Source organism: Manis javanica, chromosome 14, assembly GCF_040802235.1.
Source record: "Manis javanica isolate MJ-LG chromosome 14, MJ_LKY, whole genome shotgun sequence".
NCBI lineage: Eukaryota > Metazoa > Chordata > Mammalia > Pholidota > Manidae > Manis > Manis javanica.
In genome coordinates this window covers 83,679,296-83,695,112 of record NC_133169.1, presented here as the reverse complement: position 1 = coordinate 83,695,112, position 15,817 = coordinate 83,679,296, and positions in this window count along the sequence as shown.

Here is a 15,817-nt window from a genome sequence, read left to right as displayed (position 1 = left end):
GTACCTTCAGCACCGTGTTTTGGAGGGTGTTTTCACCATGAACCTCAATTTTCTCATCTGTGAAGTATGGGAAGTGCTACCAACCTCACAGGATGTTTGAGAGAATGATTAGGTACCAGCCCAGTGAACTGGAAATCCTACACTGAGATATTCAAATGTGTCTTTATCATATCACCTTTGCTGCACTATCACATCTCACACCTTCCTGGGCGGTGGCTGGAGCGCTTCGCTTTGGGGTTCTCCCATTAAAGCATTAAAGCACTGAATGATCTGACAGCAAACACCTGAGATGTTGCACACAAAAGGATGCTGCAGAACTTCGGGCTGGCACCACGCCATCCGCCAATTTATATTTCCAGTGCTAATGGTAGGGATCTAGTTTAAGTAATGTGCAAGGCCGGTCTTTGTATGTAGGAAAAAAATCCTTCCTTTTCTCATGTCACTCCCTGCCACCATGTGTTTGGGAGGCATTTTAAAAACTAAGAGGACATATTAAGTACGGATAAGAGTTTTTTCAACTATTAAAACAATGTTTTTCAACCTTTTTGCCATGGGGTGCCCCCTGCTCCTTTGAGAATCAGAGACTCTGGACGCTACAGATGTATGGGTGCTTTCTTGTGTTCTAAGAACTAAATTATATTTTATATCATGTTTTATGTTTTATAAAACTCTTTGATGAAACTTATTGGAAGGCCTGGCAACCCTGAGAGATAGGCAGCCGGTCACGTTCCATCTCAGCACCCTGAGAGTACTCTCTGTGCTTGACTGGTGAATGCATCTTGCCCATCACCTCCTTGCCCACTTCTAGAACGTAAACTTGAGATTGTCTGTCTTGTTCACTGAGGGTGCCCAGCACCTAGAAAGACTCCAGGCCCATAGGAAGCACCCACCAACTACAACTTTGATGAATTAATTAATAAATCTCATCTTATGGGGGGCACCTGAGGCTTAGCAAGGTTCAGTGACTTCTCCAGGTTCGTGCAGGTATTAAACAGTCGGGCCATGTCCAGAAATCAGATCTCTGGATCACATAGGACTCTGAGATCTCAACTACCCTCTTTCTATGGTATAATCAAAGGGTCAGAAATCTATGATTTTTTTATTAGCATGTATCTGAAATGTCTGAACCACAATCCCAGTAGCCCACTCTTATAATCAACTTGGTGTTTTGTTTTCTAAATGAGGAATATTAGAAACTCTAACCAACATGGGAGGAGCAGTAGCAAAGGCCACAGGCTGATGGCGAAAGAGAGGCAGAAAGGCCAAGCGGGTCCAGAGCTCTGAGGGCTTGGCTGACTGGGGCCATTTAGCGGAAGGGCAAACTGTGCCGCCCAGGTCATGGGGACATCCCTGCATCACAGAATTTGATGGAACCGTCAGGAAAATTCCAAGTGGGGAAGGGCTGCCACACAGCTGTGAGGGCATCCCCTGGAGAATGTAAGCAGATGGGGCAGACTTCCGGTTTCAACTTACACTCTGGCCTTGTTTATGTTTGTACAGTGAGGTCTCTCCAGCACAACAAACACCCAACAAAAGCAAAAGCATTAGCCACATTTAGTACAGTCTACTTAATAAGCCTGGAAAATATGCACGTCAGCTTAGAATGTTTCCATTAAAAATAATTAGGTATCAAGAAAAATAATTAAGATACAAAGGAACGGATTGTTTTCACAGGCAGGTCGAGTTGCCACTATGAAGTAATGATGCCTTCCATATACTGAAAGCCCGTGGCATGCCAGGCTAAGCGCTTTGCTTACTTATTTCACGTACCTTTCATTGCAACCCTATGAAGTAGTCCCTTTTATTATTCCCAGTTTATGGGAAAGTTGGGCTCAATAAGATTAAGACACCACACATAGGCACAAGCTACAGAGCTCAGATTCAATGTCAAAGCCTGGTTCTTAAACCAGTGCCCTGAGCTGCTTTGTTTTTTGTGTGAATACTGCATTAAGGGGGTTGTGGCAGATTAGAGGTTCATAGAAGTGTCTGTATTCTACAAAACAGCATGCTTTCAACAGTTCTTTCCCTGCTCCCTGCTGGCTACAGATGTTAATTAGGAATCTCTCTCTTCCATCTGCCCACTCCCTGTCACCCCCTAGCACCAGCTCACCCCATCCCAGAAACTCACAGCTACCTTGTGAACAAAGGGCAATAACCCATGTTCACTTGACTTAACTTGTAATAATTCTAAGGTGTTTTCTACCCTCAAAAAATGTTATTTTGTTATCCATTTGGCATTTACACAGCGACAAGATATGTTTAGATCCAAGGAAGGATTGGACACTCAAGTCAAGAATTCCACACTGGCCCCAGTATTGTTTTGTATCTTTATGATAGAATGTGACACCTTGAAATACGGAGATGACTGCCATGAGGAAAAGTTTTGCTCACTGAAACAAACTAAAAAGAAGGCAAATTTTGAGTATTTCCTAATTGAGAAGCTTGCTTTCTATCTTTGAGATCTAACCCCAGTCTGCTGGTATGGCCTCAGAGGAAGGTGTTATAGTGCTGCCTGAGGCTCAGAAAATGAAAAATCCAATCCCTTCCGGGAGGGAGAGAGTTTAGCTTCTGTGTGATCAACCTGGGTGGAAAAGAAGCCTACAGCTCTCTTACCAGAAGCAGTCGCTTTTAGCCAGTGGAAGTGGGTGCCAGCTGCATCGCCTAAGACAAGGGGCTAGACCTCTCCAAGTATCATCAGTTTCCTCTATAAAAACAAGCTCAATTAAAGACTGTATCAGAAGGTTATTGGGAGGATGAAGTGAGATAAAACATGTAAAACACTATAATATTGCCTAGCACAAAGCAAGTTCTCAATGGAAGCTTAAGGTATTAATATAGTCTCAGGGAGGTACTTGATATTGAAGAAATAAATCACATAAATTGTCACAGTGTGATTGAGATAAATGTCACAAAGGGTAATGTGCAGTGCAAATTATAATAGGAGGACACAGCCTAGCTTGGGTGGTCAGAGGAAATTTACAGGAAGTGAAGGTAAAACTAAAACCCAAAGAATAAGAAAGACCTTTCAAATGGAGACGGCCAGTACTGCTGAAATGCGCACTTCAAAAGCCAACTACATCAGAATCACCTTCAGTGCCTACGTATTATAACTTTCTAAAAATCTGCAAAAGTAAAAAGCGATTTATATGTAGGGTACTGTTTTATATTTGTATATCCTTGATTATTATTGAGGTTAAATGTTTTCAAGGGTTTCTTGGTCATTTGAGTCTTTATTTTATTTATGATCTTTGTGCAAGTTTCTTATGAGGGGGGTGTATTTTTCTTATTATGAAAAGCTCTTTATATATTAAATACATTAATTCTATTGTATCTATATATCCATGCATCATATAGATATATCTATATCTATCTAGACATTATCTAAACTTGTCTCAATTTTGTAATGCTCTTTAAATTTAAGAAGGTATATATCCAAGTCTACTAACATTTTGATATATTTGCTATGGCTGATGTTTGTCTGTTTAGAGAGTTCTTGCCCCTCCTAACATCAGATAAATACTCTCCTGTATTTTCTTCCTTTTTTCTTGGTTTTATTTTTGATTTGTATGCTCATAATTTTTTTTAAAAAAACTGTATTTTCTTCCTTTTCCATGGTTTTATTTTTGATTTGCATACTCATAATTTTCAAAAAAATATCTGCAATGGTTCACACCCACCTATTTCGATTCTTACTTAGGAGAGCCTACACTTCTGGAAATTAGTCTTTATTCTTTCTCCTCCAAGTAGATCATTTCCTTTCTTATCATCTTTATTGCTTTTCCCACTTCCTCTGCAGTTTGTAAAAATCTCTAAAGTTTATCCTCCACATCAGTGGTTTAATTTTCTGGGCATTAATTTCATTTTTTATGGCCTCTAATTCAGCTGATTTTAATCTTACCATTAATATATGAGTTTCCTGGCCTTCCTTATATCACTATTCATCTCACCTTGTTTTCTTCTTGTGATTTTCTACTTGTAGTCAGTAGAAACTATGTTTATTGAGGGTGACAAAGAGTTTTCTAAAATTGTCTTCTCAGTTTTGCCATAAATCATGTCCATTGTTACATTCTTTGTCTGAATTTTTAAGATACTATTTCCGCTCCTGTATTCTTTGCTAGGCTCTTAGTTGCCCCCTGTTGGACTCCCCATTCCCACTTGTTTCTGCACAGATTGAGACCTAACCTTGGGGCAGATGTGTGGGTGTGTTGCCCGGCTCTCCTTTTCATGAATTCAGCAGTAGAACAGATGGCTGTACTTGCCCAGCGTCCAGTAGGAATTACTGTTTTAGCAGAATTTTTGCAGAAATTTTTTTCAGAAAAAAATCTTACTTTAACTCCAACATTAAAATCATTAAAATCATAAAAGTTTGATCGAAGCAAGGGATAAGGGCCCAAACTATCACTCTAGTCAGGTACCTTTCTTGTTAAGTTGAATTTTCTCCTACTTCCAGTTTCTGGTTGTCTGATGTGCTGAATTAATGGAATAAATGAGAAAATGCAAACCCTCATCAGGTGCTGTATGAAGATTTCTTCTCTCTTTCTGATTGCCAAAGCATAGAGTTTAGGAAACTCAGCCCTTTAAAATGCTGCATATCATCTCTTTCTCTCTTGCCTACCCCCAAACTCGCTGTTCTTCCATTTTCTTTGATTTTCAGTCTCTGGATGGATGTAGAATATGTGGGGTTGCAAGGAGTGGGAAAAGACAGTCCTCTGAGCCCCCCAAAGGGCAGCCTCCTGGTGTTCTGAAATGCTCACCTGATGGATGGCTCACCTGATTTTCAGAGCCCCTAGGAGGGTGACAAGTGGAGGTTGGTGAAGATTCTTTTTGTCTTCTTTCCAGGATGGAAGGAATCTCAATTCCATGGGTGAAACAGGATTGTTACCATTGTTTTCCTCTGTCCTACTCAATTAGCCCAAATTTAGTGGAAAGTCTTCCCAAATTCAGATTATCTTTCAGGCACCGTGAGCCTTGAGTCTTTTCTGTGCCTTTACTGATATTTTGGTGGGTAAATTAGGAATAGGGGTTGGTATGAGGCTCCTTGCTTATATTTAAACCTGCAAGCTCCAAGGGTCATTTCCTGATTCAGCCCAGGACCATAGGGCCCAGAGCCTGCTCCTGCCCCCTCTACTGAAGTGGCCATGTATCTTCAGTTAAATTTCTTGTTATATTTATTTTTAAATTTTATGCTTTAAAATGTTGACTTTTTTTAGTTTATAAGATATTCAACATATCATTATAATTTATATTGGAAGCATATGCCTAGACATCTTTTGTATCATTGATATACAATCTTATGAAACTTTCACATGAGCAACATTATGGTTTCAACATTCACCCATATTATTAAGTCCCCCCATTACAGTCAGTGTCCATCAGCATAGTAAGTTGCTATAGAGTCATTACTTGTCTTCTCCGTTCTATACTGCCTTCCCCGTGACCTACCTATATTGTGAGCGCTAATTATAATGCCCCTTAATCCCCTTCTCCCTCCCTCCCCATGTACCCTCCCCAACTCCTTCCCTTTGGTAACTGCTAGCCCCTTCTTGGAGTCTGTGAGTCTGCTGATGTTTTCTTCCTTCAGTTTTGCTTTGTGGTTATACTCCACAAATGAGTGAAATCATTTGGTACTTGTCTTTCTCCCCTCACTTATTTCACTGAGCATAATACCCTCTAGCTCCATCCATGTTGTTGCAAATGGTAGGATTTGTTTTCTTCTTATGGCTGAATAATATTCCATTGTGTATATGTACCACCTCTTCTTTATCCATTCATCTACTGATGGACACTTAGGCTGCTTCCATTTCTTGGCTATTGTAAATAGTGCTGCGATAAACATAGGGGTGCATATGTCTTTTTGAATCAGAGATCTTGTTTCCTTTGGGTAAATTCCTAGGAGTGGAATTCCTGGGTCAAATGGTATTTCTATTTTTACTTTTTTGAGAAACCTCTGTATTGCTTTTCACAATGCTTGAACTAATTTACATTACTACCAACAGTGTAGGAGGGTTCCCCTTTCTCTGCATCCTCACCAGCATTGTTGTTTCTTGTCTTATGGATGTTGGCCATCCTAACTGGTGTGAGGTGATATCTCATTGTGGTTTTAAATTGCATTTCACTGATGATTAATGATATGGAGCATTTTTTCATGTGCCTGTTGGCCATCTGAATTTCTTCTTTGGAGAAGTGTCTGTTCAGATCCTCTGCCCATTTTTTAATAGGGTCATTTGTTTTTTGGATGTTGAGTCATGTGAGTTCTTTATATATTTTGGATATGAACCCCTTATAAGATATGTCATTTATGAATATATTCTCCCATATTGTAGGATGCCTTTTTGTTCTGTTGATGGTATCTTTTGCTGTATGGGAGCTTTTTAGTTTGATGTAGTCCCATTTGTTCATTTTTGCTTTTGTTTCCCTTGCCTGAGGAGATGTGTTCAGGAAAAAGTTGCTCATGTCTATATTCAAGAGACGTTTGCCTAGTTTTCTTCTAAGAATTTTATGGTTTCATGACTTACATTCAGGTCTTTGATCCATTTTGAGTTTACTTTTGTGTATGGAGTTAGATAATAATCCAGTTTCATTCTCTTACATGTAGCCGTCCAGTTTTGCCAACACCATTTGTTGAAGAGGCTGTCATTTCTCCATTTTATATCCATGGCTCCTTTATTGTATATTAATTGGCCGTGTATGTGTGGGTTTATATCTGGACTCTTTACTCTGTTCCATTGATCTATGGGTCTGTTCTTGTTATGCCTTGACATTTTTACCAATAGAAGTAGTTGTGATCAAATCAGCATAGCAAAAAAAATTAGAGACCACTGGTCTGTAAGATGTTCTGGCATCTCTAGCCCAGCTGACATAGTGCCTCCCTCTGTCCCTCCTTCATTACATAATTTCTCTGGGCCCAGACCCCAGGAGAGGGGGAAGAGGCCACTTGGGGAGAGTGCCTCCTGCCCTAGACAGCCTAGCCCAGCTCCTTCCCACCCAGGGCTCAGACACAGGTGTGAGGGTCCCCTTTCTATCCAGTTTGCTGAAGCCATGACCTTGCTTTAGGATATTTTGTTCACTTCTAGAGCCCAACAAAGTCAGCATTTGGCTAATGAGCACCACATTGCTGAGAATGTAAAAGACCCCATTGTTTCACCCTCCCCTTTAGGGAGGAACACAGCTTCCTGAGGTAAATTAATTTGCAGGAGTCAGAATAACCAATTGCTTTACAATGAGCAGCCCTGTACACCAGTCAGGCCCAGGGTGAGGCCCAGGGAAAATATTGCACAGATTATTTTTCTTCAATTTAAGTCTTGTATGAAAAAAAATTTCTTAAAGCTTTTATCAAGGTATTCAAGCCATGAACTCTGAATGGTTGTAAAATGCTATCCTGCATTCTTCTTCATCTTCCTTGAATATCTTTGGAAAAGGGGCAAGTGTTAGTTCATGGGTGAGAAAAGAAAAGGCACACCGGGAGGGCTGAATACGGCTCCTCGCTCGCTCCTTTAGGGCAGCCAGTTCAGACCTTGCAGAAGCATCTAGCGGTGAACAAGGGGCCAGGCTTCCAAAGAGTACAAGTCACTAATGAGGGGGACTTGTCAGAAAGAAAAAATCCCATGTGTGTGCATGTGTGGGTGTGAAATTTTTTATAAACTAGTTTTTTTTATAGTATAAAAATAATTCATCCTCAGAGTAAAAATTCAAATAGTCCAAAAGGGAATAGGTGATCCAGGTTCTATAACTGTCAGAAAACCATATATGTATATATGTATACACTTATCTACACACACATATATTCATATATAGTATGTAATCCAAGTTAGGTCTTTTATTTAAAAAGGGGGGGAAAATACTTCTATAAGGTATTCAAACTATTAACTCTATATGGTTTTTAAGAGCTATCCTGAGTCCTCCTTTTCTCATCTTCTTTGAATACTTTTGGAAGAGAAGCCATTTTTTTAAGTAGAACACAGTTGAGGTAACAGAATAGATGAACTTTTTAAAAACGGGACAGTGAAAGCCTAGCAGGTATCAAAATATCTGCTTGTGAAATAAACTATAATGCTCCCTTGCAATTTGTTTCTTCTCACTGAACAGTATATTTTGGGCATCTTTCCATATTGGTTTGTGGGAACTGGTGCCATTTTTGTTCCCTGCTGCATTGCACTGCATTGTAGGGATGCACTGCTCCTTGTTCGACCCAGTTGATGGGTGTTTTCATCACAATCAAAGCTGCAATGAACATCTTTTTGTATTATCTTTACACATGAGTGTGAGTCCTTCTGTAAGATAAACAGCCAGGAGTGAAAACACTGGGTCAAAGGGCACGTACAGGTTAGGATTTCAGGATGCAGTACTAATATTTCTTTGACAACTCTGAGTGAAAAGCAGGAAAGGGCTCAGTTTTTCCTCAGCCCTGTCCCTTCATTCCAGATATTCTTGGCCTCATTCTCAATAACGCTTCATCAACTGTTTCAGTTCGGGTAATTTGGAGGACAGACCCTAAGAAAAATACTCAACTGCAGGTAGTTTATTTGGTAGATGATCTCAGCAGATACAAGCAGGGGACTGTGGAAGTAAGATAGGCAATAAGGGGTGGGTGATCAAATCATTTCCCACTGTGGGCAGCTGGGGCTCAGTCCTGCTGGGAAACACTGGGAAAGACTGTGGCCCACATCCCAGAGTTACCCCTACTGTGGGGCATGGAAGTGGGGGCATTTATCCATTATGGCTATGTCGCCTTGTTGGTTGCAAACCAAATCGAGGGGAATTAAGTATGTAGCTCTTCCAACCTGTCCTGAGTAGAGGTCAAGTACATTCCTGCAGCTGGCAGAGAGCTGCAGGTGCTCAGAGGAACCAGCCTTTGCCTGGTGGGGATGAGTGCGAAGAGGGTACAGTCTGATCAAGGACAGCATCTGATTCATCATTTGGCAGGAAGTGGCATGATTCTCAAACAACTGAAGACTCCTACTGACACAAGAAATCAGAAATCTACTGATGTTTGCCTAGATGGATGCCTTTGCCTTTTTGGCTGCTAGCACTTCAACCTCTTTCTTTTGGGGGAAACTTCTTTTTTTCTGTAGTTCCTCAAGGGAGGCTGAGTCTCCTTTCCACTTTGAAAGCCCAGATGGGGAATGTTTCTATCCTGCCTGCTGTTCATGAGAACAGGAAGTGGCACAAAAATTCAGGGACAATGACAATTCGTGGTGGTAGCAGCCAGTTTAAGAGCCCAGCAGCCTGGTATCTCCAGGACAGCAGAACTAGCAACAGTGTTGTAACCAGTCTGTTCTCAATCTCATTCCCAGCCACCCCATCTCCATCTGTTCCTACTGGTTTTCCAAGCCTGCTTTTCTAATGTGCACATCAATTCTTGGAGCTTCACAAGAGCTGTCAAATAATACAACACAGAGAGAGTTTGTTGTTTGCAATAATAAGCTAAACTACTCTACAGGGTCATTATTTCTTCTCCCACCATGCCATCTTCTCACAAATATCCATGTAAACATATTACAACTATATGAATATTTCATTAGAATGTTAAACACTAGACTATTGGGAAATGATTCTAGACATCAGGAGGGATTTCCATCAATGACAGCCTGGATAAAACAAAAAGGCCAATTGCTGGGGCCAGAGGTGTAACAAAAAGATAATGGGGGATTTCCAACTGCCTTCAGTGTGGTCCACCATTGTTAGGTGTCACCTTCCCTAACTAGAGAGAGGAGCCACCCTCATCAGCAACCTCAGTACAGGGACAGCTTTCTAGGCATGCAAGTAAGGGAAAACTGGTGTCCTACAAAGAATAAAAAATCAGGCTTGTATCAGACTTTTCCTCAACAATAATATATAACAGAATGCAATGGAGCAAGCTATCAGTGTTTTGAGGAAAGGACAATCACAGCCATTTAAGGGAGGGAACCTCTTGTGTCCCCAGCAGGTACCAATATGCCTATGGAAGCAATTCTAATGAAAGAAAGAAAGGAAACCTATAAAACTGAAAATGTTCAAGACGATATGACCTGAAAACTACAAAAATGTATTTTAAAAAATTAACCAAGGATGGGAGAAGGAGAACAATTATTGCTGGGAAAGGAATTTGTTTTCTGGCAAATCCAAGGAAGCATCACACCCCCCAGAGGCCACACAAAATGATTGCAAATCCTGGGTCCAGATAAGATCCCTGACAGGTAGCTCTGGGAGATCTGATGTGCAAGTAACAGGAGATCCTCTAGGCAAAAGACATAGGAGGAGGAAAATAATAATTAAAAAATGAAAGAAAACAGAGCTATAGAAAAAAAAAACTTGCATTTTTAGGACTAAAGGGCTCATCGACTCCCAAGTGGCACAAAAACCCCCAAACTAATCAAATTCTGGTGCGGTTTCTCAAACTTGAAGTTAAAGAGAAAATTCAACATGTTTCTAGGCACAGAGGAAGCTTACTTGTGAAGGAAAATGAAGCGGACTAGCATTGAACTTCTCATCTGCCACAGTAGAAACCAGAAGACAGTAAAACAGTGATCCTAGGTTTTTGAAAGAACAGGACTACATTCCAAGAGCCTTCTACGCAGACAAATTTTCATGCATAAAGACTATTTTTTTGATATGTAAGGATTCAGTGAGTATGCTGGTGTTTTCTGGGGGGAAAGTGCTAAGAAAAGTACTTAAACTTCAATCGGAAAATGAAGACTGCAAGCTAATGTAAAATTAAGAGTACAAAAACTATTTGGGAATGGGAGCGTTGTAACATTTATGATGGAATCTAAAACTAATGATGAAGATGTTACTGGGGATGCCCATATCAGTGCTAAATGCCAAGAAAGATGGGGGGAGCAAGAACTTTTGAATGTGGGTTACACAGAGGAGAGTCAACTAGTTTTCTTTGGGGCATCATTAGTTAGAATAGAGGCTTATGTTTCTTTGGAAAAAATTAAACGTTAATGCTGCTTGAGTTAAGTTCTTCTGCCAAATGACCAGAAAGGGGGAAAAAAATAGGAGAACAAAGCCAATAAAATATGTATATGGCTACACTCATCTAAGTGTATAGGTATGATTGATAAGGCATACGGAAAAACATTAACAATAGATGGTAGGTTTATGGATAACTTATTTCTCCTGTTTTTAATATATAAAAATAACAGAACAATAAAATTCTGCATGTGGAGGCAGGATAAGTTCTGCACCCAGTACCATTTTGGGGAATGACCCTCTTGAACTCCACACTCTGACTGCCTTTCCACGTGGTTGGGTGTGACTGATCCTGGGCCCTGAGAGTCCCCTAGCAATTGGCTTGGGGATAGGTATGTGACAAGCTGAGACTCAGACTGCAGATAACAATCTAGCTCTTTTATCTGAAATAGGATGAGATCATTTTTGCCTGTCCTAGAATGAAGCCACATCAGAGCAGAGAAGTCAGGATTTAGAAGGAAAGAGAGAACACAGATAGCGTGCAAGACTCTAAGGGGCAGACAGCTGACGAGGTGGAAGCCCTCTACCCTGCCAGTTTACTCCTTAGACACCCTAGTTGTTTGAGTCTGTACATTTCTCTTTTTTTACATAAGCTAATTTGAGGTGGTTTCTGTCACTGCTAACTGCCTAAGGCAATGTCCCAACCCCTAAAAGTTCAGGACACGATTACTAATACGGCCTGTCTGGGTTTACTTTAAACAAGAATACTTTTCCTTGCCAGTATAATATGATTTTAGCCCAAGGTAAATTTTTCTCTGAAAGCAATTGCCATTTTCACTCTCCTTATGGATAAAAAGTGCTTTTGGGGGCCCCTCTTCTTACCTTTATCAAGTGATTTGCTTATTCTGCCAAAGGCTATCGCTTGGGGATGGTTCCACTGTCCTTCTTAGGCCCTAACCCCTCATCTGCACTCCTAGGTAAAGACCTCATTCACAAAAAATCTAGCCTGTCCCACTGTCCAGCCATGTCCCCTCTCAATTACCCCCTGCTCACTACACTCCAGGCATGATGATATTTTCTTTCGTGACCTCAAAAACGTCAGATTTTACCGGCCCCAGGGCCTTCACCCATGCTGCTCCCCCTGTCTCTAAGCTTTTTTCTTTTGAGACCCTCTCTCTTCCTTCTCTTGGCTGATTTTTCATGCGTCCGTTTGAATATTACATGTGATAGTCCTTCTTCCTACTTCCTTAACTATCCAGTTGAAGATCTGATGTCATCTTTCATTTTAGTCTTCACTTTTCTTTCATAGCATTTATTACAAAACATACTTTTACAGTTAACTGTATTTCTGTGATTTTGTGTCTAATATCTCTTCCCTTCCCTAGACTAGAAGCCCCATAAGGGCAGGAGCAGAATCTGTTTTATCCAAGACTCCATCTCCAGTATTTAGGACAGTGCCTGACGTATGGCTGGTTGTCCCTTGATAGTAGCGGAATGGACAAGTGTATCTGCACGACCAGCCGTTAATACATGGGACAGTTCCTGGCATGCAGTCAAAAGGGGGCCTGCATTCAGGAATAGGGCATCTCTTAGGAGACTTGTCAATGAGACACTACACAGATGAATGACTTTGCATTCACTTCAGCACAACAATAATAATAAGAATCAGGAAGGAGTTTCCGGGAAAGCTCTGGAGTCTGGAAAGCAAATGGATGGCATGGAACTGGGGACGGTTCTATATTCCCATCAGTCTTACAGACATTGGCCAGGAATCACCTGCACTTGTATGCAGACTATTTCAGGGCCACTGCTCAACCATATTAATTGGCAAACTCCTGGAACAAACAAATTTATTTTCACAGCATAAGAATGTACCCATCAAATTCAGAGGCCGTTATTAGAAACACTTTAGCAGCAAAGCTGGAGAAACTGCCTGTTGGACTCTCAGATGAAAAAGGAGAATGTTTTCAATATTAGAACCATGCTTTTTAATTTTATGAGCATTTTGGTATTATTTTGTATTATTTCTCACGGTATAGAATAATACCAGAGCAAGGGCTTTGGAATCAGCAAGGCCTAGATTTGAAACAGGCCCTGCTACTAACTAGCTGTGTGACCCAAAGCAAGTTACTTAACTCCTCTGGGCTTTGGGGGCTTTTTTCTTCTGAGAATAGAGGATAATATCAGAACCTGCCACATAGGGTTATAGTGAGTGTGTAGGAATTAAGATGTCATAATTAATCCAAAGCATTTAGCAAAGTGCCTGGCACCTAATGAGAACCCAATATTTGTCAGCTATTGTTGTTTTAATGTTATGGCTATTGTTGTAGATGTAGGTGAGGCTCTAGAACGGCAGATGTCTGGCACATAGCAAGAATCAATTGACTACCGTTACTCTTTTTGGTCCAGCAAAAGTGATATTCAAATATGTAACAACCCTAGCACCAGCCAATCAGAGGGAGGCTAAGCATTAAAATTGTGGTGATTGAATTTGTGGGAGACAGGGAGTCAGGTACCATGGGACAGAGCAGGGGGGGAGGACAGGGGTGGCTTTGAGGGTGGGCTTTATTTGGGGGATCTGGTTACCAACCAGTTCAGAAGTATTCCCACATTTACCCCCGAGGGTGGCCACGCAGAGTAAAGCAGCTTGTCGCCAGCCCTGGGGCCCTGGGGGGGGGGGTGCCAGTTAGAAAATCAGTTCTGAAGGCTCACGCACACCGCTGGGGGCACCATCAGGCCTCTGCCTCCCGTCTGGACCCTTCTTCGTCTGTCACTTTCTGGCCCCGCCACACCCAGTGACTGGCACCCTCAGCTGCCCCTCCACCTCAGCACTTTGTGGGGACAGGCCTCTCTGTAAACCCCTACCAGTCCTGAACGCCCACTTCAGGTTCCCCTCTGCCCCCACCTGAAATAGAGTTCATTGCCCTGTGGGTCATCCCCCCACCCCAGTCTGAGACCCCCAGGGCCCCTGAATGTGTGCCTGCTTCCCACTCTCCAGCTGCACCACTGGACCTGCCAGAGGCCGCAGGCTGGGCCTGCCTTCCCATCCCCAGCTGACTCCCGCTCCGGAAATGGCCAGTCTCTATTTTGAGCAGAGGAACGTGTCACACCTCCCTGGGCCAGGACACCTCCTCCCTTGCCAAGAAACCACACTCCAACTGTGCTTAGCCAGTGAATTTTCAGTCCTGTTCTGCAAAGGCCTTTGGGACCGTTTAAGTTTCCTATATCCTCTGAGCCTCCAAAAAGTAAATCTTATTTTCTCTTTCTTCCCACCACTCAGCTATATATAGCTCCATGCACAATAGCTAACCTCGGAGGGCTGACCACTTGGACAGGGTTAGCCTATTGTCTCAACACCCACCCACGTGCAGCCAGAGGCTGCCGCCCAGCTGGAAGCCATGCACAGGGAGTGGGGAGGGGGTGGAGGGAGAGAGGGACAGAGAGAGAGAGAGAGAGACAGAGGAAGGGAGGGGAGGCGGAGAGAGAGAGACAGAGAGAGCGTGCGCACGTCCAGCCATTTCGGGCCCCACAGATCCTGGCTCTGCCACTTCTTTGCTGCGCAGTTCTGGATGGCTGACTTGAGGCCTGTGAGCCTGTTTGCTAAATTGTCAAAGTAAGTTTGTTCAGAAGGTCAAGGGGCTTACTGTATACGTGTCAAGAATCCGACTCTAGGCTGGGGTCACAGTGGTTGCTAAATAAATACCTACTGTTAATTATATTATCTGGCAACTTTTTGAAATCTCTAGGCATTTGGGCAATTGAGAAAACTCTCATTTCCTTCCGTCTCTCACAGACACAGCACACTCACCCATATATAGTCAGAAAAGGGAAATTGCTCATCTTTCTTAATCTCTTATCCATGGATGTCGCATATCTAGGCTTATTCCTAACATTTGTGGGGCAAAAGGCAGAGGAATAGGGAGGCCCAGATATTATGGGACTATATACTAAACAGTTTTGTCAAAGTTTAACTGACACAAAATAAAATGCAGGGGATAGGTTTTGATAGAATACGTACCCATGAAACCATCACCACAATCAGATAGTGAACACATCTAATACTCCCCAGAAACCCCCAGTCTAATTCCACTTTCATATACCTCATACCCTACCCCCACCATCCCAAGGCAAAGAGTTTAGCAGTTTTTTTTTTAATAAGCTAAACATACACATATCATAGGATCCAACCATTCCACTGTACTTACTCAACAGAAGAGAAAGCATTTTGAGTTTTATATAAATGGAACCATAAAGTATGTAGTCCTTTTACTTGGCTTATTTGTTTTAGCATAATTTTTTTGAGATTCATCCATGTTGATTGCATCTACCAATATTTCATTCCCTTTGATTGCTGAATGTATTGTGCAAATACACAGTTTATTGAATTGTACAGATATAACCCAGATTGTTTATCCATTGACCTGTTTATGAATATTTGAGCTGTTTCCTGTTTGGGGCTATTACTGATGAAGGTGCTAGGAAAATTCATGAACAAGATTTTGTTTCTCTATATGCTTTCTTTTCTGTTGAATAAGTACAGTGGAATGGCTGGATCCTATGATATGTGTATGTTTAGCTTTTAAAAAACTGCCGAACTCTTCTCCTTACACAGTTGTACCATTTTTCACTCTCACCAACAGGGCATGAGAGTTCCACTTCCTTCCCACCCTTGCTGACACTTGGGATGGTCAGTCGTTACACTGTGGTGAAAAACTGTGGCATCTTATGGCGGTTTTAATTTGCATTACCCTAAAGACAAATGAGGCAGAGAATTTTATGTCGTGTGTTCATTTGCCATCCATCTATCTACTTTGGTGAAATGTCTGTTCATAACTTTGGCCCATTTTTTTTTTTAAATGAGCTGTTATTCTTTGAATTTTGAGTTTTTTATATTCTGTATACAAGCCCTTTATCAGGTAAGTGA